We start from the raw sequence: 22,269 nt of genomic DNA, 5'->3' as shown, positions 1-22,269 counted from the left end.
AAAAAAAATCAAAAAAATGAGGGAAACCTGTAGATATGATCTTGACCTGACAACAGCTGCACAAAAAAATAAATAAATAAAGCTGATAATGATCTTATTTAGTAGAAGAATTACAAAATGACTAAGTAACTGGCTAGAGAAGACTATTTAAAAAAAACATCACTCTGGACACAGATCACCAGAAGAGACTGCCAAGAATTATCGAGGCTAGTTTTATTTAACAGTCCTACTACTGGCAAGGGAATTGAGGCATCTAACAAAAACTGCTGCAAAGAAGCATAGAAGCACCTCTGATGCACTGAACAACTAGAACAGTAGGCGAGGGGAACCACATGAACAGATGTGGTGACAGGAAATACAGTTCATCAGTCCTGAAGGCAAGGTCAGAACCCAAGGAACAAGACAAGCAGAAGTTCCTCTGTGACAGCTGGAAGTGACCAAGGAGCAGAAGCTACTCACATGTATGAGCTGATTACACACCCACTCCATCACCAGTATGATGAAGGCCTGAAGAAGAAAAAAATAAAAGATCTTTTGACATAATGTAAGGAAAGACTTTTAAAAAAACCTCATTGTGCAAGGCACTGCCAGCATCTAATCTGGTCAAGAAACAAAAAATAGCACCCAAGAAACACCTAGGATTGCTACAAGCTTGTGCAAGGAAGACTGACAGCAGAATACTGTCCTCGAGTGAATACCACGAGCGTACTTAGACATTCACATCACAAGACTATGCACCTATGCAAATCTAAATGCAAGTCTCCCAGAGGTAGAGCCTCCCCAACGTGGACACAGCAAAAAGTTATCCAGTTTACAAGGCTCAGAGGGAACTCAGATGCTCTTATAAGCTCTGAAAAAAAAATATCAGTTTTAGACAAGTGTACAAACTAGTCATGCATGTATTTAGCCAGGATCCTGGGATGATGTTTTAGTCAAAGCAGGGAAGTTTTGAAATAATTAATGGGACACCTGGGCACAAAGCTCCAACAATTTGAAGATCGTGCTTAGTCACCTGGGCACAAATCACTGAATTTTAAGATCATGCTTGGTCATTTTACAAAAGGGCATATACAAATATATTGACTGCAACAAATACTGACTGTGAGAACCCAGGAGCTCTCTGCCATTTCTGTGATGTGTCACAACCACCTTCAGCAAGGAAGTCTTTATATACTACTTATCAACATTACTATTGCTGATTTAACCTGGGCTGCAAACTGACCTTGACTTAATACTCTAAAGTTCCCATTAATAAAAAGAAATTACTTCAGCTTTACTCACACTATTTCTTCTTTGTACAGAGGCTTGTGTTATTTTATTACGGAATACTAACTTCAAAAAGTGCAGATCAAGGAAGGAAACTGTATTTTTTAGAATCTATGTTTAGGCTACCAGAAATATGGAGCTTCTACTCTGTATCAATTATGACAATGAAATTTGTTGATATTTTCTTCTGGATGTCAACACTTGGCATGCTCTTGCCTTTCTAAACGCAATGACTGCCATGTTCAGAGTTATGGGACTCAAGATACACAGAAACAGGCATTTCAGAATCTCAGCGCAAGGAGGAATTCAGGGATCAGCCTAGTTCTCATCAATCAATCCCCTTTTTCAACAAGCCAATCCAAACACAAGTCTAGCCAAACTATGCCTTGTGATTTTTATATGCACTTCTATATTCCACGAAACAGTGTGCAAATGTTTCAGCAACATTCGCAGACTGGGCAAAAACATTTCATAACATGACTTGCCTGTATTTATTCAGAACATCTCCATTATTTTCATGTGTCAGAAAGAACCACAGGAAAGCAAAAAAAGAGCAGTTTGATCAACCAGAGTAAGAAGTGAGAATTAAAGTTATGCATGCTAATATAGAAAAATCTTTTTTCCTACCCTTCATCCCTAGTTCCTTTACCAGATACAACCAGTTTTCCCAACTGTAAGTGCATTAGGCTAGGCTAATATAGAAAATATGATTTTATTGATCAAGTAACGCCCAGCCTACAGAATCTCTCTTCTTAAGAAACCCATCGCAACTTGGATTGAGTGGCAAAGCGCTTGTGGCCTGCTGAACAATGATATTAAGAATAAAAGTTCCTGAAGAACTCAAGTTCTGCAAGGTGTGAGTGTCTGGAGACAGGCCACAGCAAGAAAGGCATTACATCTTCCTAATATTTAAGGGACAAACTTTTTTTTTGTTTAGAGCATAAAATTCACCCAACAGCAAGTAAAGATGATAGTTTTGCATAAGGGCTCCGCACACTAAACTACTATTTAATAGTTTAGCTTGGGAAAAATAGAAGCAAACAATTCATCTTGCACTGAATAGAGGATGTGTTTATGCTAACCATGCATTCTAGTGGTATTAAAGCAAATAACACAAGCTCATTTGGCAAGGGACATTTAGTACTTTAATAAGAACCACCATTGTGTCTATATTACCAAGACAGGAAAATGTGGATGTTTTCAAATGCTGAGCCATGCCTCAGAATCCAAGATTTCCCAAGCTTCTTCAATTAGGAAGCAATCATCACCTCACACAAATCCCACAAATGTTTCCCAAAGCAAGAACACTCAGTCACTTGATACTGAGATACAGCCCTTCTCTATCACTTTAGTACTCTGAAATTAAGGAAGCCACTTGGTTAAAATAAAGAGATGGCTGACAACACAGCTAGAAATAAATGGGAAGTTGCATCTACCGTGCTCGTCTGATTGAGCTAATCAACTAGGGCTAAAAGAAGATTATTAAAAAGCCTGCCTGATGAAAACAGTGACCTTGCATGTATTTAAAAATACCCAATGGTGTCCCATTACTTGACATTTGATCTTTAAAAATGTAAGATTATCACCAGTAAGGTATCTTCTGTACACCCACAATTGCATACATATGACATGGCAGAAGAAAGTGACCTAGTATACTGAAGTCTTCCTTCAATAAAGGAAAAGAAAATATTTGCAATTCACCCTTACCAAATACTCAATTTCATGAAAGCCTGACACTACTTCATTTTCTTTTTTTTAGGGAAAAAAACCCACAAACAAACAAAACCAAGCAAACAAACAATAAGTCTCATTTGCTTAAGTGACATCCTGGCAATGACTCTACTGTGGATTTTGAAGTGGAAGTGTTGATCCGGCTGAACTTCAAAGAGTACAGTACAATACACTATTATACATATGAAAATAAGCTGTGAAATGAAGTAAGTGTGTATGTGCAGAGCACCCTATGATTCAGCTATCCTGTGGAAAATTCTAACATCTTGTGTCTGAATCTGAAATGAAGTTCCCTATTTATTCAGTGAGCTGAATGAAACAATGCAATATCAGCGCTGCATTTTTATACTTATTCTAAGAAATAGGATGTTAAAAAGCCTGTCTCAACAAAACTGGACATCATATAAAAGGCAAAAGCTTTATTTATTCACAGCAGCAGTTCCCTACATCAGTAAGTTCTCTTTTCCCAAAAATGCAAGGCTTTCCAAGTACTGGGAGATATTTAATAAGTGAATCTTAGTTTTATAATATTTATGAGTTTATCGGAATACTAAGTGCTTCTAGTTTTAATGTCTTGCAGTGAGATTGGTGGATTCAAAGGAGAGCAACTAATCTGCAAATGAACAGATATCACCTTTTATTTAAAAAAAGAACAAAAAAAAACCCCAAAACCCAGCGCAACAGAAAAGAATGAATGGGTTCTACACTTCCTGAATTTCAGCAGCTGTGGCAGTAGGGCAAGAGCTTTGAATTGCTACTTCCTAGCTAGGCCACTCAGTAAAAAATTATCAGCACCATTCAGTTAATGAAGACAAGAACCAATCATAATACTTTGGCCCAACACTTTGCTCAACACCCAAACTTGACATTTCATTTCCCCTTAGATCTGTATTTTTTGATAAAAAGTTAACACGAACAGGGCAAACCAGCCCTTCATGCCCAGCACAGGAATGTAAATCCAGCTGGGTGCCTATTCACCCCAGCAATGTTGCTGATTCCGCAGCAGCTGGCAAAAGAGGGTTCATGATACATCTTAGTTATCCATCATTTTATTCAGTAAATAGTATGTGTTGGTGCTAATGAGGGTACACCTACTGAATTCACTCCTTAAAAAAACAGTAGCTTTCTTGCTAAGATATGAGAAGGTCCTGTAGGCTAACACCTGAATTCTTTTTCTTCCATTGTTTGACCTGAATCAGAAAACAAACAAGAAATACCAGCTCTTCTTTCCCAACATGGTTGTTACTAGAGTTCAATAACAGGACTAGATTTAGCCTAGATTCTCTTCTCTTCATAGACAAATTGCTTGTTATCTGACCTTAGTATTAGCAAATTAGCAAACCACGTTAGTTCTCGTTCTCTTCTATTTTTAGAAATCAAGTTCTGTCAGACAGACACGACCAGTCCTCCACAAGAAGGCTATTACAACAATGCTTGCACCTTGCTGTATGTAGGATGACCTGTATTCCAAGCACAAGGTTGCTTATTGACTCAGTTAAGGCCCAGGCAAGACTGAAAAAGAACGTTAGGACTCTTGACTGGCTTTTCGAAAATAATTTTTTAGGTCTATCAGAGTCTGAAGAGCAGAGTTGCACTACTTCCAAGATACACTAGCAGAATTATCACAGAATGATTGAGGTTGTAAGGGACTTTTTTGAAGGTCGTCTGGTCCATCTCTGTGCTCAAGCAGGGCCACCTGGAGCCAGTTGCCCAGGACGATGTCCAGATGGCTTTTGAAAATCTCCAAGGAGGGAGACTCCGCAACATCTCCAGGCCACCTGTGCCAATGCTCAACCACGCTCAGAATGAAAAAAATGCTTTCCTGATGTTCAGAGGGAACCTCCTGTGTTTCAGTGCCCATTGCCTCTGGTCCTGCCTATATCTTAACAAGTGACAAAACCATTATCAGAATGTTATCTTTTAAGGAAACTACACACGGCTGTTCTGAGCGATTCAAATAACGTTATTTAACAGTAACAGCAAGGAAGAGGCAGTTCTGAGAAGTTTCCAGGACATGACAGCACCAGAGTAGACCACAGAGCCTTATTAATCACTCTTAGTAGCAAAAAAAGTTAGGGAAACAACATATCTTCAAGTATTGTTTTAATAACACCTGCTTCTTATTTTTTGTTTCTGTGTTCCATTATCACTTATTTAAAAAGCAAGAAGCTGTACTCTTTTAGCAATAATGCCAGCTCCAAGCAGCCTGATGCATGTTAGGTGGCCTGCTTCTTTTGAGGTGGTTGAAATTATTGCTAAAAAAAATGGACTAGCAAGTTTTTTGAGCATCTGCTACCTCTGCTGTGTAATTCCCAAGAACTGACAGGTCCCGTGCCACTGAGCTGCTGTGATGCTGATACATCCAATTGCTGGGGGGAAACCCCACACAGTTACCGAATTGTGGAAAGGTATCAGCAAGTACCAGTCTGCTCACCTTTGGCAAGCAGCAAAGTATCAGGGAGGGAACCTGAGAAAATCACCACAAACTCCTACCACAACCATCATAAACTAGCAAAGACTGAGTAGCCCACATCCTCTGGAGTTAGCTTTATCAGCTCCTTGGTATGCAGACAGTAATCACTAGCATGTCTTTGGGATCTCCATCGCTACTGACAATTTACACTTTGATATTTTAAAGAGCTCAAGCAATACCACAGAAGACTAACACTCGCTGTTTCTGGTTTCTCTTTTTAAGGCATACAAGGTGGTCGATGACTGCATCGCATTTATAGTGAAACTTCCTCTCTTCCCCCCCCCACCTACACTGAGTTACATTTAAATTCATAGTTTATGCTGTCAAAGCTTTGTCTACGAGATCTTAGTGCTTGTATATTCACATGCAAGGGATATAGAAAGAAATGACCATTCACTCTTTCAGTATCACAGTTTTTCATAAGACTATTACAAGCTTCTTTTCTAGCAATACAGTTGCAGCCAGCATAGTCCCAGGTGCCAGTGTGAGCAAGAGATGTTCTGCATCATGTTCAGGGCAGACGCTGTTATGCCTCGCAGCCTGAGGCACCACAGAACCCTTCTGACAATAAAACTTATTCAAGGCTGGTTTCAAAGCCATCTGTTGCCACTGCAGAGAGGACAGCAGAAGTTTTTTTAAAAAAAAATGAGTTGTACATTTCACTTGGGGAACTAAAGGTATGAAAAAAATCTCTATCCTTCTCTCAAGGCTATTTTTCTAGACACACTGACAAAGTAATTATCTTAGAGAAGAGGCAGACATTGAAACCTTTTTTGTTTTTCACGAGTGGTTGGAAAGATGAAAGAAAGTGGTGCCAGAGACCTACATCCTGCTCTGCTCATGTGAAAACTTGAAGGGCAAGACTTAACCTTCTGTAACAAGCAGAATTAACAGTGACACAGATGAGCTTTTGCACTGAGAAGGATAAACTCTCCTGCACAAAGGTTCTGTTGATGATTGACAAGCTGTTCAAAAATTGCCTCTTCTGTGGTTTCAGCTACTCCAGACAGAAAGAAGAAAGTGTATGGCAAACAGAGTACCCACACAGTTGCTCTTATCAGAACCATTAAGACCAGAAGCTGCATTCATTTTCACTAGCAACTGTATGAAAATGGAACAGACTAAAATCAGAACAGGAACAATGCATGTGCTGCAACTAGGAAAAGCCTCCAGAATCACAAGAAAAAACTGGCATAAGTCAGATCAGAGGGACATCTCCTAAAAGTGACCTAAGCGATCACCACAACAGATAGGAGATGACACTTGAGATAACAGACTCTTTGCAGTGTCATCATGAGCAGTAATATCTTAATTTCTGCCAATTCTGTTACAGGAAGAGTACGACTGCACTCTGTCAGGGAATCATTTCAGACTTCTACCCTAAAGTCACTCATCAGAGAATACACGGACTGGCCAGAAAGCCCAATGCTTCAGGTTCTTCTAATGGCAGCAAAAAACTCATTGCCAAAATTCAACAGGTATCACTACAGCAAACACAGAATAGTTATGAACACTACAATACTATAAAAGCTACAAACATGGATTAGTTTCTAACCTTAATTATTTTGTACTGCAACCATCTTCATTCTAAGAATGGCAATTAAATACAAGTGCTGCAGGATAACTGCAGCACCACATACCACTGTAGTTTTGCTGAGATGGTTTTTCAGGTTTCAGCTCAACCAATATGCAGGCAGAATCCGAAGTTATCTCTTAAAAGTCACTATTATGGAAAGGTAAGGAAAAAAAGATCTCCTTAAATTTCCAATTCATGCATTACATTGGAAGGCAGGAGAAAGGGAGATTTGTTTGCATACCCATGTGAAAACGTCCAGGAGGAAATAATTAAGTGTTGACATGGCAGCAGCTGTGTTTGCCAACACAAATATGATTCAGCTGACAAAACCCCACAACTTAAAGACTAAAGAAGGAATCTTCAGTTCCACTGTTTGTAATCTAACAACTGGACTTGAAAGTGAGAAATCTCACAACACAGAAATATACACACTTCTCGGTCAGGCAAGGAATGCAGACCTTGGCTAACGTGCTAGTCAACAAGTACAAAGGAAGGTTTCTTCAAAGCCAGTCTAAACTATTACAGAATTGAAAAGCAACACACATTGGCACTTAAAGAATCATATCCGCAGCCTTCCTTCTGTGACTTACCAGATGCTAGTATGCAGGCACTACCATTTTGTCAGGCTGAATTGCAGCCAGATATACAATTAGTAAGTCTGGAGATCCCTCCAGGGCTAGAAACTCAGCAATTCCCAGCGCACTGCTTCAGCTTAAGGCTTAGAGGTCAGTGAAAGTCAGCGCTCGTCCTTATTCCTCCCCCCTGTTGCACATAAGAGGGATTCCTGTCAAGTCATGCTTATCAGTACTTATTTTCCATAGAAAAAGATTCAAGAGCCACGTCGAGAATAGCTTTCACCCAAAGATTTGAAATCATTAGCAAACAGGCACCGCAGAAATTGCTCAGCACCTTCCACATCAAAAGTAGCTCAACTCCATTTCCTTACTTTCATGCTTAGCATCAGGGAGCACCCAGACACTGGATTAGGATTAAGCGCTGCCTTGCTCACTGCTACGTACTAACACGTGATTTCTGCCCTAAGGAGGCTGCAATGAGTCAGTGCTCTGCTGGCACACACCAGCCTGGCAGGACAGCAGAGGCTGAGCTGCACTAAGCTGAACTCACCAAATGCATTTCTCTGCCTCAGCCGGCACTTCTTAGAGCACTCGCTGCTTTTAGTAAAAAGGCAGGTACCAGAACTGTCATCAAAGTCATATTAAAAAATAACTCTGACAATGAAAAATTATCTCCATGGGGACACCTGAACGCAAAAAATCTGAATTTGCGCATGTTTTCAGGTTTCTTCCTCCCTGAGTCTGTCACCAACTTTGTTTTTCATAACGTTTCAAGTAACTAACAACAATGTGCCATGAGTTTCATGTTGACAGAGCTCCAAACCACTACTCCAACACTCTGTTAATTCATGTCATAACTTCGTATGTACTAGAATCTGCTATTTCTGAACATATGCACTACGTGAAAGTCACAAACTGCTTCAAGAATTTTGCACGAGCAACAAGCTAAAACAGATTGAAAAGGAGAAGGAGTTACGGATATCCTGCCTCTCAGGATCACACCCGCAGCTGTGCTTTTCTTAGCTGCTACGTTTCCAACTTCATCTAGCTTGTCATATTCATTAGCATCAACACCCACATCGCTCAACCTTGAAGGCAGACAATAAACTTCCCTCTACTGTAATTAGAAATTAACATTGAGGAGATGTGTTTTTAGAATAAGGACAAGTACCCACAACAGGACAGAACCTTACATACACAAAACCTCTTTGCCCTTCAGATAAGCAAGACGCTAAAGCAACTAAGCATGTATTTTTGGGCACAATATTCAAGGATTTATGCAGTTGTACCACAAGCGATAGCTGTAGGAGACTAAAAACAATGTCTGCCCCACAAAGCATACTGCTTGAACACAACCACAAAGGCAGAAGCCTGACATAAAAATCCAGCGTCTCAAAGAGCAGAGCTGGGTAAATTTGGTAACAGAAACACATTAGTCCCAGTCTGGAGAGTTGTTTGTCAGATCTCTGTATCTGCATCGTCTTACCAGGAACTTGATACAGGAAAAGGGAATTAGATTCTCCTAGAAGTTTCTTTGGCTTCCTTAGAAGTGGTGTATCACAGTTTCCCCTAGCCTTTACCAGCAAAGCTTTACATCTTAACGTAACTGAAAGGAACTGAGAAACTTCTACTGATTTTAATGAGATCAAAATATGCTGATATAAATAGTATGCTTCTGACATATAGAAGCACCCCATGACTGCAGATTCCCACACTCATTCTGCTGCCTCATTCATCACCACAAATACGCATTAGAGCAAATCAAATTTAAGCCTAAAGTATATTAGCTGCAAAATGAGAAAAGCCTTCCTATTGAAAGAGTCAGTCACATGTAAACTGTGAGTGCTGGCTTTGGCAACTGAAAACTCAGTCTGAGAATTAGAAACCATACAGACGTGGACTGCCAGAATAATGCCCCATTCCACTCTGTTTTCTGTGCAGCACGTAATAAAACCTACAGAGCTCAACAAATGAAGAAAAGCTTGTTAGACAGATATGTGTGTATATATATACAGATTATATACATATATATATATATATATGCTGGATGCAGTTTGAACAGACCAAATTCTATACCATGACAGACACACATCTACCAAAAAGCAAATAATATTTTGTATAGAATACAGCAGACTTACATTTGCAAAGGTGAACGAGCTAGCCACACATGCAGTGTTGCAACAAGCAGACTCCAGCTGAGTGTCACCATCATTTCCTGCCCTTGGTGAACATGCTGGTAACTTCAGCCCAACCACAACTGTTCAGCGTGCACACAAGCGCACTCATGCACAGAGAGCATCTCCAGTCCCCAAAACTCCCCTCCCACCTTCCTCACATGCAAATCCAGGTATTATGCAAAATAAGAGAGGACGTAAACAGGCCTAATGCAGCGTGTGATACGAGTAAAGAAAAAGAGAATAAGGAATTATGAATATTTTTGTTTTGTCAATGGGCTAGAAGCCAAAGTGGAAAATATTTAGCTTAATCTATTGGAGTAAAGGCTAGGGAATATTACTTAAGATTTTATTTTAAGCACTTTCAACAATTCAAAAAAGCTCACGGAGGTTAAAACTGTTGTTACTCATGGCTTTACTGAAAATGTCCATGAAAATACTTGCTTTAAATATACAAACCAGACCTACAAGCTCTGTTGAAATAAAGTAAAACAGTCCGAACTCTATGATTAATCGATGAAAGTCAAGGGATGAAGCAACAACCAACTGTTACCTCCGTCTCTTCTGGAGAAAGCAGAGAAGGAAAAACACCGTTACCATCATTAGGGGCCTAAGACAAAAATGTAAGGCATACAAACTGCCTTATGAGGAAGAGGTGAATTTATTAAATGCCCTCTTCTCTAGCCAGTCCAGATATCCTCCTAGTCAAAATAAACCAGCAAGCGGAGCGCTGCACTGTCCGTGAACTGTACCAAACAGTTTTCAATTAATGGGAGTATTTAAGTCCTCTTATTGCCTAATTTGCCCTGAAATGGAAGGCAAAGCAACCTGAAAATCAAAGCGGCTGGATTTAATTAACCTATTTTCTTGGAAATACGGGCAAGAAGCCAAAAAAAAAAAGAAGAAAAATCACAATAACGCGCCCAAGATCCCTTAAGTTGGATTTAACAGCCAGACGGGTCGATTCCTCGGAGCACGCAGCAAGATGAGAGACCTTGGGGACAGGGGAGAGGGACACGGACAGGGACAGGTCTCTCATCTTGCTCTTCGGAGGGGGAGGCAGCGACAATCGCTCTCCCAAAGGGGTTTGAAGTCTTTAATCCGCTGCGGGGCTCTCGCCAGGCAAGAAAGAAAGGGGAGTTTTGCGCAATTAAAAAAAAAAAAAAAAAAGAAAGAAAACAAAACAGACAAAGCAAAACCAAAAACACCAAACAAGAAAGCAAAAGAAAACAAACCAAAAAACCCCAAAACACAACAGAAAAAAAAAAAACAAAATAAAAAAAACGAAACCAAAAGGCCGGGGGGGGGGGCTGCAAACGACACCCCCCATCCCATCCCCGGGGGCTGCCCCAGCGCTCACCTGAGCTCCTCGCCCCGCAGGCAGCAGGAAGGAGAGGGCTGGAGGGAGGGATGGAAGGAGGGAGGGATGGAGGGAGGGACCGGGGGTGGAGGGGAGAAGCCACAAGCCGTCCGGCTCGGCTCTACCTGCGCCGGGGAGGGCGTCGCTCAGCAGCTGCCGGGGGCGGGATGGCGGCTCCCGAGTGGCGGCGGCGCCGACCAACGGGGAGCATCCCAGCCCTCCTTCCCTCCCTCCCTCGCTCCTTCCCTCCCTCCCTCGCTCGGGAGGCGTTATTACCGCCCGCTTCCCCTCTTCCCGGGGTGTTTCGGGGACGCGAGAGGTCCCCGAGGGGCTGGGGAAGGGGCTGGAGAACAGGCCTTATGAGGAGCGGCTGAGGGAGCTGGGGGTGTTTAGCCTGGAGAAGAGGAGGCTGAGGGGAGACCTCATTGCTCTCTCCAACTACCTGAAAGGATGTTGTGGAGAGGAGGGAGCTGGGCTCTTCTCCCAAGGGACAGGGGACAGGATGAGAGGGAATGGCCTCAAGCTCCGCCAGGGGAGGTTCAGGCTGAACATCAGAAAAAAGTTCTTCACAGAAAGGGTCATTGGTCCCTGGCAGAGGCTGCCCAGGGAGGGGGTTGAGTCCCCTTCCCTGGAGGGGTTTAAGGGACGGGTGGACGAGGCACTGAGGGACATGGGTTAGTGTTTGATAGGAATGGTTGGACTCAAAGATATGATACTCAAAGAAACGCTCTGCGACTGCGTCTGCCGACCCTTTAATGGGTGCACTAAATCCTTACAAAATTATGTAGATAGGATGTGACCTGGCGCACAATCCCCACAGCTTGTATTTACAAAGTGCAATTTAATCCCCACTTAGGAGAAAAACTGGAGGGAGACGGGGGAAGAACCACCCTGATTTCCCAGCCCAGCCTCCTGTGCCCTAAACTGATCAGCTGCTCTTTGATTTCATTCACAAGTTGGTGCTTTCCTCTGCTGGAGTGTTCGTAGGAAACAGAAATCCTTTTTTTTTTTTAATTTATACCATTCACATTTCATCAGAAAAGAGCAGAAGCAGTTAGCAAAGTGAGCTCGTATGGCATCCCAAAAGACGAGGAGGATATTACCAGATGGGAAATTGTGGTAGCATAACCCAAAAGTACAATATTACCTTGCACTTTATAGAATCATAGAATCACCAGATTGGAAAAGACCCATGGGATCATCGAGTCCAACCATTCCTATCAAATACTAAACCGTGTCCCTAGACCCCTCCAGGGAAGGTGACTCAACCCCCTCCCTGGGCAGCCTGTTCCCATGCCCAATGACCCTTTCCGTGAAAAGCTTTTTCCTAGTGTCCAGCCTGAATGTCCCCTGGTGGAGCTTGAGGCCGTTCCCTCTTGTCCTGTCCCCTGTCACTTGGGAGAAGAGCCCAGCTCCGTCTTATTTGCTATGAGGGCATGAGAAACACCACAGCATGTCAGATTTATTTAGAACAGTATCCGGCAGAGGGTTCCCAAACTGTAGACACCAAACCAGTCTGAACACATTGAATGCCGCTTCCAGAGCTGCTACAGCAGAGAGAGCTTCTCTTGCCTGATGATCTCTTAAGGAGATTCTGCCCACACAATGAAAACTCAAGCAATCATGTTCTGGCCAGTGTCAAACAGCAAAGCCAATGAAAAGCAACAGAAGCAGGATTAGTTTTGATTATATTGTTTAACATGGTTTTGAGTTGCTGCTGTGTGGGAATTCAGTTATTGCCAGAGAGCTTGCACACAGCTGGAATTTAAAAACAGCTTGCAAAACAAGTGGACAATAAAAATGCTTGCAAACAACTGGAATTTAAAAACAACATACAGCAATTCCTTACGTTTCAGGTTTTATGAAAGTTAGTTTCTATAAATACAAGTTTTTAAATTAGCATTGTCCTTTTAAAGAATGCAATTGTTTAACGGAAGGCACCAAATAGCCTGCAGCATCAAATTTGTTAGGCAACAAGGATATGTTGATATGTACACCTTTCCAGTGACTGTGTGATGTAATAGCATACTCTTACGTAACAGTATGTTTCCTATGCTTGTGCAGCCTGTACCAGCTCCCACTGAAACACAGCTCAGACCACTTCTTGATCTAGAAAGAAACTGAGTGCTCCCTGAGGATGTACAGTCTCCAGGCCCTGCAATAATAAGGAAATAAACAAAGCAAAAATAAAATTCTCATCCAGTCCAAAATCTCCATCTGGAATCCTGCTGTATAGATATTGCACCAATTAAGGTTCCTGAAACATTCAGGGCATTTACTGTTCCGGTATTCATCACAGCAAAAAAAAAAAAAAACGTGGATGGAGAGCACCTCTGAGCTGTATTAAATTATTTCACTGGAATAATGTCAGGAAGGAATTTGATTTATGTATGGCTTTGTTTCCTTTCCTTTTGTTCTGCCCTTCTGTTGAACAGAAACAATGAAAAAATACCGGAATGGTCCCTTTTGCTGGACTAAAAAAAGTTTAGAAATAAATTAATAGGCAGCCCTTTGAGAATAAGACCACCCTTTCTGTTAGAAAATCAGCACACAAAGAAATAGTGACAGTCTGTTAACTGAGATGATAAAATACAAGATGGTTGCATACGTCAAGGGAAATGTATAGGCAGAAAGCTTCTGTCTGAATATAGATTGCTATTTTTCTTTCTTACTAGATCCATCAACACAAACCCATCCAGTTTCTAACAGCAAAAGGAAGGTGGTTAGGTTATTCCTTAACAACATGCACTTAACATTCGATTTATCCTTGCTCTTTGTTGTTTCTTTTCTGATTGATGGAGCCTCATGACGCTGTAATCTTTCCAGAGCTATTAAGAAGAGGAACTCCATTCTGTATAATGCAATGGGTATTTTTTTTATTCCGTTTCCCTTTGATCTAATATAATTCAGAATTAAATTACATGGCCTGAATTAAAGCTCTACCACTATGTGTCCTTTTAGCTTGCTCTTTCCTGTAGTTTTGTAAAGACAGTTCACAAAAATGTTTCCAGTGGTGCAATGAAAGGGATTGTGTTTTGATTTCCAGCTTTTTTTTTTTAATTATTAGGTGAAAGTGATTACTGCATGTCTCTTGAAGCCAATGACATGCAATGATGTTTCATGTTTCAATAATCATAGGCTCATGTGAGTGAACAAGTTTCCATACCGTGTATATGGGCCAGGCAGAGAAAGGCTCATTGTGAGATACAAGTTATGTCCTATGGTTTGAGCTTAACAACTAAGACAACGCTTGAGAACACCTTCTACATTTACAGCAGGGGAATATATTTATCAGTATCCCTGTGGCCTAGAGGGTGTGAGCAGCAGCAGAGTTTTGTACACTGAAAAGTTATTGGATTAATCTGTCTTTCTCTTCAGATGACTGTGCACATGTATCTTCAGTCCTGGGCTGGAGTTATAGGTCTTGAAATTCAGCAACATCTTTCCTTGTGCACCAAAATCAATCTGTCCTTGTTTGTTTTCCTCTTTCCACCAGCCTTTCCCATCATACCATTTCTGTCCTTATGACAGCAATTTTTATTTTATTCTTAGTCACCACTGAGAAGCTTGCTATCCCATGGACAGTGCTGTGGCAAGTGTTGCTGTTGTGCTGTCACATTTACAGGCTGGTATTTCATAAACTACCTAGTGATTCTTAACTCCCTGTATTTCCAGCTGACTGGATTTTAATTTTGCTTATTCACCACACAGTGACCAGTGCTATTATATGGCACTACCTTTCATGTGTCTTTCTTGGTGGTGTTTCTAAATGCTTGCCTATCTCCCTAATCTATCCACTCTTTTCATATGACTGTAGTGACTGAGCCTTCTTCCACTATTTGCCTGGTTTCCTGGTTAGAACTAGCCTTGTTAAATTCCCTTTGGAGCCCTTCTGAGTACCTCTGAGGTACCAAGTTTACCTCTCAAGTGCCTGATGTTCTGCCCGTATGAAGGCCTCTCATACGTGCTGGAAAATTCACTAATTGTTGCAAATACTTTTAGCAATCTTGATTCTGCCCTTCATTTCTGTGGTGATCAGAGCTCTGCAGCCGTGGGGGAAAGTACATCTGCTGTCACAGCATCCTTTATTACTCCTTTCCTCACATACTGCTTAACTGGCTGCAGTTTACTTATTCAGATGAGGGCAGAGAGAGCAGAAAGTCTTATAGTCTTTCCATGTTGGCAAAGCAGGTGCGTGGCCAGAAGCAGTCAAACAGGGGAAGTCGAAAAGCTAAAAAGGAATGAGTGTCCACCAGCCTGGCACTCAGAAAAGAATTATCCCTGTGGAGCATCCCACAGTGAAGAAAGGAAGCAGATGTTTCCTTCCCCGTACCCAAAACGCTCTTCCAGAAAGTCTCTGTGTTTGCTCTGGCTTAAGACTTACAAAGCTGGAGTAGGATGAACCAGGCAACAAACATTAATAAGATGCACAGATTTACTGGGGTTGCTGTTGCCATGACCATGCATAGTGTCCACCTGCTGGGTAACATCACACGTGATAACTTTGCAGCCTCTCTCGGCAGCACTGCTGATCCATCGCAGGAGGCACCAAAGGAATAGGGAAAGTATACAACATATGTTCTTAAAAAAACCCCAAAGGTCAATAATGCAGGCTCTGGAGAACCCTATTTTTCGTGTGTGTTTGTGCAGTACCTGCCACAATAGGATCAGCGGACTTGGAAATAGCTGAATTTCAAACAGTAACATTTATCGCTGGTACTAAAAGTACCTGAACTTGGCTTGCATCTGACTGTTCCATTTAGCTCCAGTGAAACTGAGAGGGCCCAGTTTTACTGGGTCTAGCTCCCAGGCTTACTGCATTTGAGGGCCAACTTACCAAGTGGTCACTATGTGGTGAATAAACAATCTAAAATCCATTCTGCTGGAAAAACAGGGAGTTAAGAATCACTAAACTTCTGCTTCACAGAGGCAAGCATGTGCTTCAAGCAGTAACTGACTGGGATATGAGAGGCTGCTCTAAGCTTTTGAAGAGAAAATAATTCAGATTTTTTTTTTAAATAGTAGCATTTTTCTTTAAGAAGAAAAGCTAAACAAACTGGTAAGATAAGATTCTGGATTTGTCAGTCTTGTGCTGGTTTCATTCACGCCAGATGCTGTTTTATAACATTTACCCCCCTCCCCCTCATTGGTGACTATTACTCATTCTTCCAAGTATTTTAGTATTTATCTAAAATGCAGTCAGATGGAAAAAAATAGTCCTACTTTTTCCATATTACTTAAGGCAGAAAATATAAGAGTACATGGAAGTTTACTGTATTCAGAGAGGATGTTGACAGAGATGTGATACAGGTCTCTGCTGAATCTGGCATCCAGGTGCTGTTCAGCTGGCAGAGGGCAATACAGCTATTAGGAAACAGCGTAATTCAGTGCACAGTGGACTGGATTGTCCTCCCCTACTGATTCCAGCCTGGTTGTTTGGGTGGCTAGTGAGAGGTTCTCTCTGGAGTAGAAGAGGTAGAAAGATCCTGTGAGGCACAAAGGATTAGCAGAGATACTCCATGCCCATAAGTCTTTTGCCTTTATAAAGTCTTACGTACTTGCAGATGGAAGACTTAATACGTTGTCCATTGCAACCAAAGCTTCTGGTTGCTTCACGGGGCTCTGGGTGAGGCCCAAGCATGCTTCTTATGTGTTCTTTCTCCATAACTGTTGTATAGTGTGGAACACAAGCCCAGAGGTTAGGTCCCTGTTCTCCTTTTCTCAAAGGAGCTGCACGCAGTTTCTTTTAATCTTTGAAGACTGGCATGTTTTCTGCAGTGAGAATGGGTTACAGATTTCTCTTACTAATAGCTTTGCTATTTTTTTTTCTTTGAATAGACACAATAGGAAAAAAAAATGTGGAAACATTAATGCACAAAAACTGCTGATGTTAAGTTATTTCATTCTTTTGGGACCGTGAAAGCAAAAGGTAAGATAAGGCACTAAATTTATATTTGGAAGGCATTTTCTAGAAGGCCATGGGTGAGATGCCTTTGCATTTCACTTCAAAAGTAAAAATAAATTAGGTTGTTCAAACCTTGTACATTGTACCTACAAGGTACATTCCCTGCCAGCATGGGCAAAGTTTTCCATTGTGTGAACTCCTTGAAGTTGCTAGAACTTCATTTGAGTGCATGTGATACTCAGCAAGGGTCAATAATGTCAGTTAACAAACACAACCCTGAGAATGTGTGCAAGTCCAGCTACAGACATTAAGCTCGTTAGCAAACAGTTATTCCTGACTGGCGTCAGAATGCATGAATGGAGTATCAACTCCTCACATTCACTTGAAAATCGGGCTTCTGGCTTCCAACCAAAGAGCTCTTCCAAAGGTTTCCTGCTCCAGTGATCAGACGGTCTCCCAGTTCTCAGACTAGGCAGTTACAGCCAGCTGGTGCCTATTGATACTTTGCACCTCTGAACTTGCACTTCAGTAAAAAGTTAATGACCTATCCTCTGCCACAGCTGTTAGAGATATGTACTTAGATAAGAATTTCACTAGAGGAGTGTGGAAAGTATGCCTGTTGCTGGTGTGAATTGACTTTTCATTTTGCATTAGATTTCCAACAGGAACTGTTCAGTCTGGCTGCCAAGTTTCGGTGGGAAAAATCTAATCTAGGTGGATTGAGTTCTGCTGATGTACAGTAGCAGCCTCTCTTCTTTCTGTACCGCAGCCATTAGTGTCATGGGCTGAGTTTCAAAGCAATTCAGAAGAATACTAATACAGCTTATTTCCCATTTTCACTGCTGCCAGCAGACCTTATTTGACAGAAAAATACATCTTCCCAGACATCATAACCCCTACTCCACACAGAACAAACCAGTAAGTCCAGACAGATTTGCTTTTTTTATCATTATTTTTTTGCCAGAGGCTAGCAATGGTTCCAGGCAGAAGGGATGTCCAAGAAATAAAATCTTCACGTCTATTTGAAGTAGCATTACGGTTCTGGGCAGCTGCATCTAACCAGATCTGGAGCTGTTGAAATCAACAGAAAAGTTATCCTTCAAGTTCAATGACCTTTGGGCCATATGCCTCACCTAACAGATCAAAATGTTGAGTGGCTGGTATTTTCCTTTGCATTTCAAGACGCTGATGAGGATCCAGGCAGCTGCTGGGAGGACAACCTCCTCGCTCCACTGTTTCCCCATGATAACTGAGGCGAGACAGGCTACTCAGTGTATTGCTTAATGCATCCTTTTATCCATGCTGGTTTTCTTAGCAAGCTGAGGAATGGGTCTCTGTGGTTAAGAAAGTTTGACAATAATAAAGCAATGGGAACCTTCAATTGAACTCAAAGGTGATTGCTGAGAAAGAAAAGAATAAAAGTATTTATGGCATTAGTGTCACGGTCTAACATGCCTGAATGACAAAGTAAAATAGAGAAAAAGCAAACTCCCACACAGCCTGCCTTGGGCAAACACAAATGTAGAGGTCACTAGCAAAAGGCATGAAATAAGTTTACTCACCTGCAGCCCAGGTATAGCCAGTTAATCACAACCACCTTGGTCGTCAGTTGCTGAGCAGGCAAGCAGTCACTTGGCACATATTCAATTAACAGCCCTGTCAACCATGAGAGAGATGTGCAGCAGCCTTTCCACTTTCCTGCCTCCAGAAGAGGTGTGGAAAAGGGATATCACTACAAAGTTTTAAAGCCAGCCACTTTTAAAATCTCTCTTTTAAATACAAATAGTTGCTAGTTTCTCATGGAATTAAAAAAAAAATAAAAGAAAAAATCAAACTGTTGAAAAGTTAAGCAAATACTGTAGCAAAAATGAAAAATGTTGAGGTCTGTGCATGTGTAGGAACCAAGAGTGAATGACTGTATCTTTAAAAAGGGAAAATCCTCCATTCATAACTGAAGAAGAAAAATATCTGGCAGAGACACAGAGCTGTTCATGTACATTCATTATCATGCTAGTTAGTATAATGGGATGGAAAAAAACAACTACCTATGGGGAATTCAGGGACTTATCTTGGCTGTTAGAAGTAATAAAGGCAAAAAACTCTTGGAGACAGACATCTTTGAAAAGACGAAATTAAATCACATCTGGCAGCAGGTGATGTACAATTGTCTAGTGAGAACTGAAATAAGAAGCAGCTAAATTCAGGAAAACCCATCTCACAAAATGAAAAATGCATTTTGATTAAATGGGCTGTTTATCTGACCTCAAAGAGCTAAGGCGGTGTGTTATGGCAAACATTTACTTTGCAAGGAGAAAATGAAAATCATAGTAGTTGCTCTTTAGGATGGAACTCATGTTGATTTTAGGAATCATGCAGTTTATAGAGTTTTAGCTCAGTGCTGAGGTAAAGAATTAAAGGTGCATTTCTGAGGCAGCTGGGGGACTATAATAGGCTGGAAGCAAGCAGTCATAACAATAGGGGGAGGAAAGCAAGCAAATAAGCCTTCCGTGCACTCGCTTCAACAAGACAAAATAAAGTCACTTGCTAGTGGTGGGAAAAGCATTTGTTTCCTAAATCAAAAACATTATTTCAATATTAACATAATGGCAAGTAAGTCATGAGGGGATGCAATTAATTTAGAGCCTTGAAACACTGTCAGTAAAGACTTTTTCAAAGAGGTGATGGAACTTGAGAATCAGAGGTGAAAGGTAAAGTTCTGTCATGAATTAAAAACTAGCTGAGAGAGAGACTACAAAGAGCTAGAATAAATTACTACCTCTTAAAATGGAAAAAGGTTAATAGTGGGATGCCCCATGGACCCTGGCTGGAGCCAGTGTTCTGTATATTATTCAGAGTCTGAGAGACTGAAGGGTCTGATAATAAAATTTGCTTATGATACAGATTATTTGGGCTTGGCATAGTTTGGGAGGATTATAAAGAATACCAGATGGATCTAATAAAGCTCCTGTAAATGTTTGGAAGCAATATAATTGTAAATGAAGTGCCAGCAGAGAAAGTTGTGTAGTTGCACACTTTTATGCAGTGAGGGCTCTGAATAAACTGTAACCTCTGAGGAAAACTCTGATCAGAACTGGCAAGAAGACCATTCAAAAACCACCAGTAAAAATGCCAGTGTGATTGCTGTCACCTCAAGACTATGTTTGCAAGTATGAACTGACTTTGCCAAAGAGCTTCAGCAGGAGAAGACCTATAAATGTTTGAGGGCTAGATTAAAAAAAAGTGAAGTGGTAACTGGAGCACTTGGCAAAGGTGCAGGAGAACCAGTTCCCCTTCCTCCCCTGTGAGGGAGGTGCATATCCCATGGGGAAATGCCAGTGCTACTACAGCACGAGCTGTGACAAGGGGTGTGGGTTGAGGGATTTCATTTACTCCAAGAAAAAAACCAAGAGAATGAATTCGTGACTTTGGCAGTGATTCAACTGTTCCCAGGAAGATGCTGTGCTTTAATGCCTCTACCTGATCTAGTGTCCTCAGTTAGCTGCATGCCACAACCTCCTTAATTCCTTTCAGCTATCCCAGAAAATGCTTTAGATGGGTAGTTAGGGCTCCCACATTGTAGATAAACATTTACTCACTGAATAAGTGGGAACAGTAGTATTGGAGGGTATGATTATACTTTGTTTTGCTTTTCTTCTGTGCAAAGCCTTCATCTGAGGCTGAATGGAGTATTTGTGTCAAATGAACTAGTGTTATTAAGGTTTTGTTTTGGCAAGGAGAAGATAGACTTCAGCCTTGATTGTAGCCAATTTTTTTGTTTAAATTGTCCAGCTTAGCTGTCAAATCAGTTTGTGGTGCTCAAGATGCAAGTGCATGTTGACAGCTCATCCAAGATACCTGCGGAATGCTCAGCAGATGTTGAAAAGTGAGTAAAGTATTAACATTTATAAGAAGAAAATGAAAGGTAATATACAAAACAATACCACACCAAGCAATGTGCTTTTGGTCTTTACTTTGTCAGTTAACAAAAGGCTGCTGCAGAGAAGGTCTGAAACTTAAAGGCATTTTTTCAAAGATATCCCACGTTGCAGCTTTTTGCATTCTTACACTGTCCTCTCATTTACCTCTTTTCTCCTTTGTTCCTTCACCAGACTCACATGCACTGTAAGTGCAGACCCAAACATTCCCTCTACTATTTTTCATCAATTTTTCCCCTTTTCCTCCTCTCAGCTCTTCAGGTGGCTATCCTGTCACTCGTGGATGCATTTGACACTAAGAGTAACTTGAATTTCAAAAGCACCTTGTTTAGCAGGTGCGTGCTAAAAATCTTTATGCTTTCAATTCTTGAAATCTCACAGTTAAAAGAAAATGATCCAGACACAACCAGCTGATGCTTTCACAAACCATGACTGTCATCATTAAAGTTCCTCAGTGTCAGTAGGAGGTGTATGTTCCATATTCAGCCCCCAAAAGAAGAAAAGAGACACAGACAATGTGTTTGTGGGGAAAAATGGAGTGTGCTGCTGGGGCTTCTCTGTTCTCAAAGTAGCTCAGGGAGGAGGTGCCTGGGAAGGTGACTGTCACTTCTGTCCAGAAAACGTAGGCTGAATGACAATGACATCTTCGAACTGGCAGCTGAAAAGATGAGTCATTCAGGTGAGATTTCTGACTATAAATGGGGGGGGATTACAGTAAGAAACTCTGCAGGGAAAGAGAAGAGAGTATTTAATGAGTAGCAGAATTTATGGAGTCGGATCTCCGACAGATTTCATAGAATCATAGAATCCTAGAATAACCAGGCTGGAAGAGACCCACCGGATCATCGAGTCCAACCATTCCTATCAAACACTAACCCATGTCCCTCAGCATCTCGTCCACCTGTGCCTTAAACCCCTCCAGAGAAGGTGACTCAACCACGGTGTGACCAGCAGGTCCAGATTTGTTTCTCTATGTTTCCTACAAAGCTCCACTCGATAAACCCAGTTTTCCCCATATCTTTTCCAGTTTACCTGTACGTGCCTAAGCTCTCCTGCAATAGTCTCACCTCACTCCAGGTCCTCTAATTACCAGGCAGGGAAGAGAACAGATGTGCTGTACCTGAATTAGAGCTCTGCACCTGGTCAATTAGTAGCACAGACTAACAGGCCAGACTGTTCTAACCTGAAAGAACAAAGGCTGATTTTTGTCTCCTTTCCCTGCATCGTGAAGGAAATAATAGGGTTTTTTTCTGTCTAACCACTGATTTTTTAAC

At 41.3% G+C, this 22,269-nt stretch overlaps 1 protein-coding gene across 4 annotated transcripts in view; it reads right to left on the bottom strand.

The window, feature by feature from the left end:
• The window catches only part of OSBPL3 (oxysterol binding protein like 3), a 75,976-nt gene extending 75,463 nt beyond the window's left edge, over nt 1-513 (bottom strand). For all 4 annotated transcript variants that reach the window (XM_069860270.1, XM_069860272.1, XM_069860271.1 and 1 more), the window contains exon 1: nt 460-513. The gene's annotated coding sequence lies outside the window, so the exon portion shown is untranslated. The remainder of the gene's footprint in view (nt 1-459) is intronic.
• Between the last annotated feature and the right edge of the window lie 21,756 nt (nt 514-22,269).

The sequence above is a fragment of the Phaenicophaeus curvirostris genome, chromosome 6 (assembly GCF_032191515.1).
Source record: "Phaenicophaeus curvirostris isolate KB17595 chromosome 6, BPBGC_Pcur_1.0, whole genome shotgun sequence".
Taxonomy (NCBI): Eukaryota; Metazoa; Chordata; class Aves; order Cuculiformes; family Cuculidae; genus Phaenicophaeus; species Phaenicophaeus curvirostris.
Note: the sequence above shows the minus strand (reverse complement) of the source record. Positions and strands in the feature narration are given on the sequence as shown.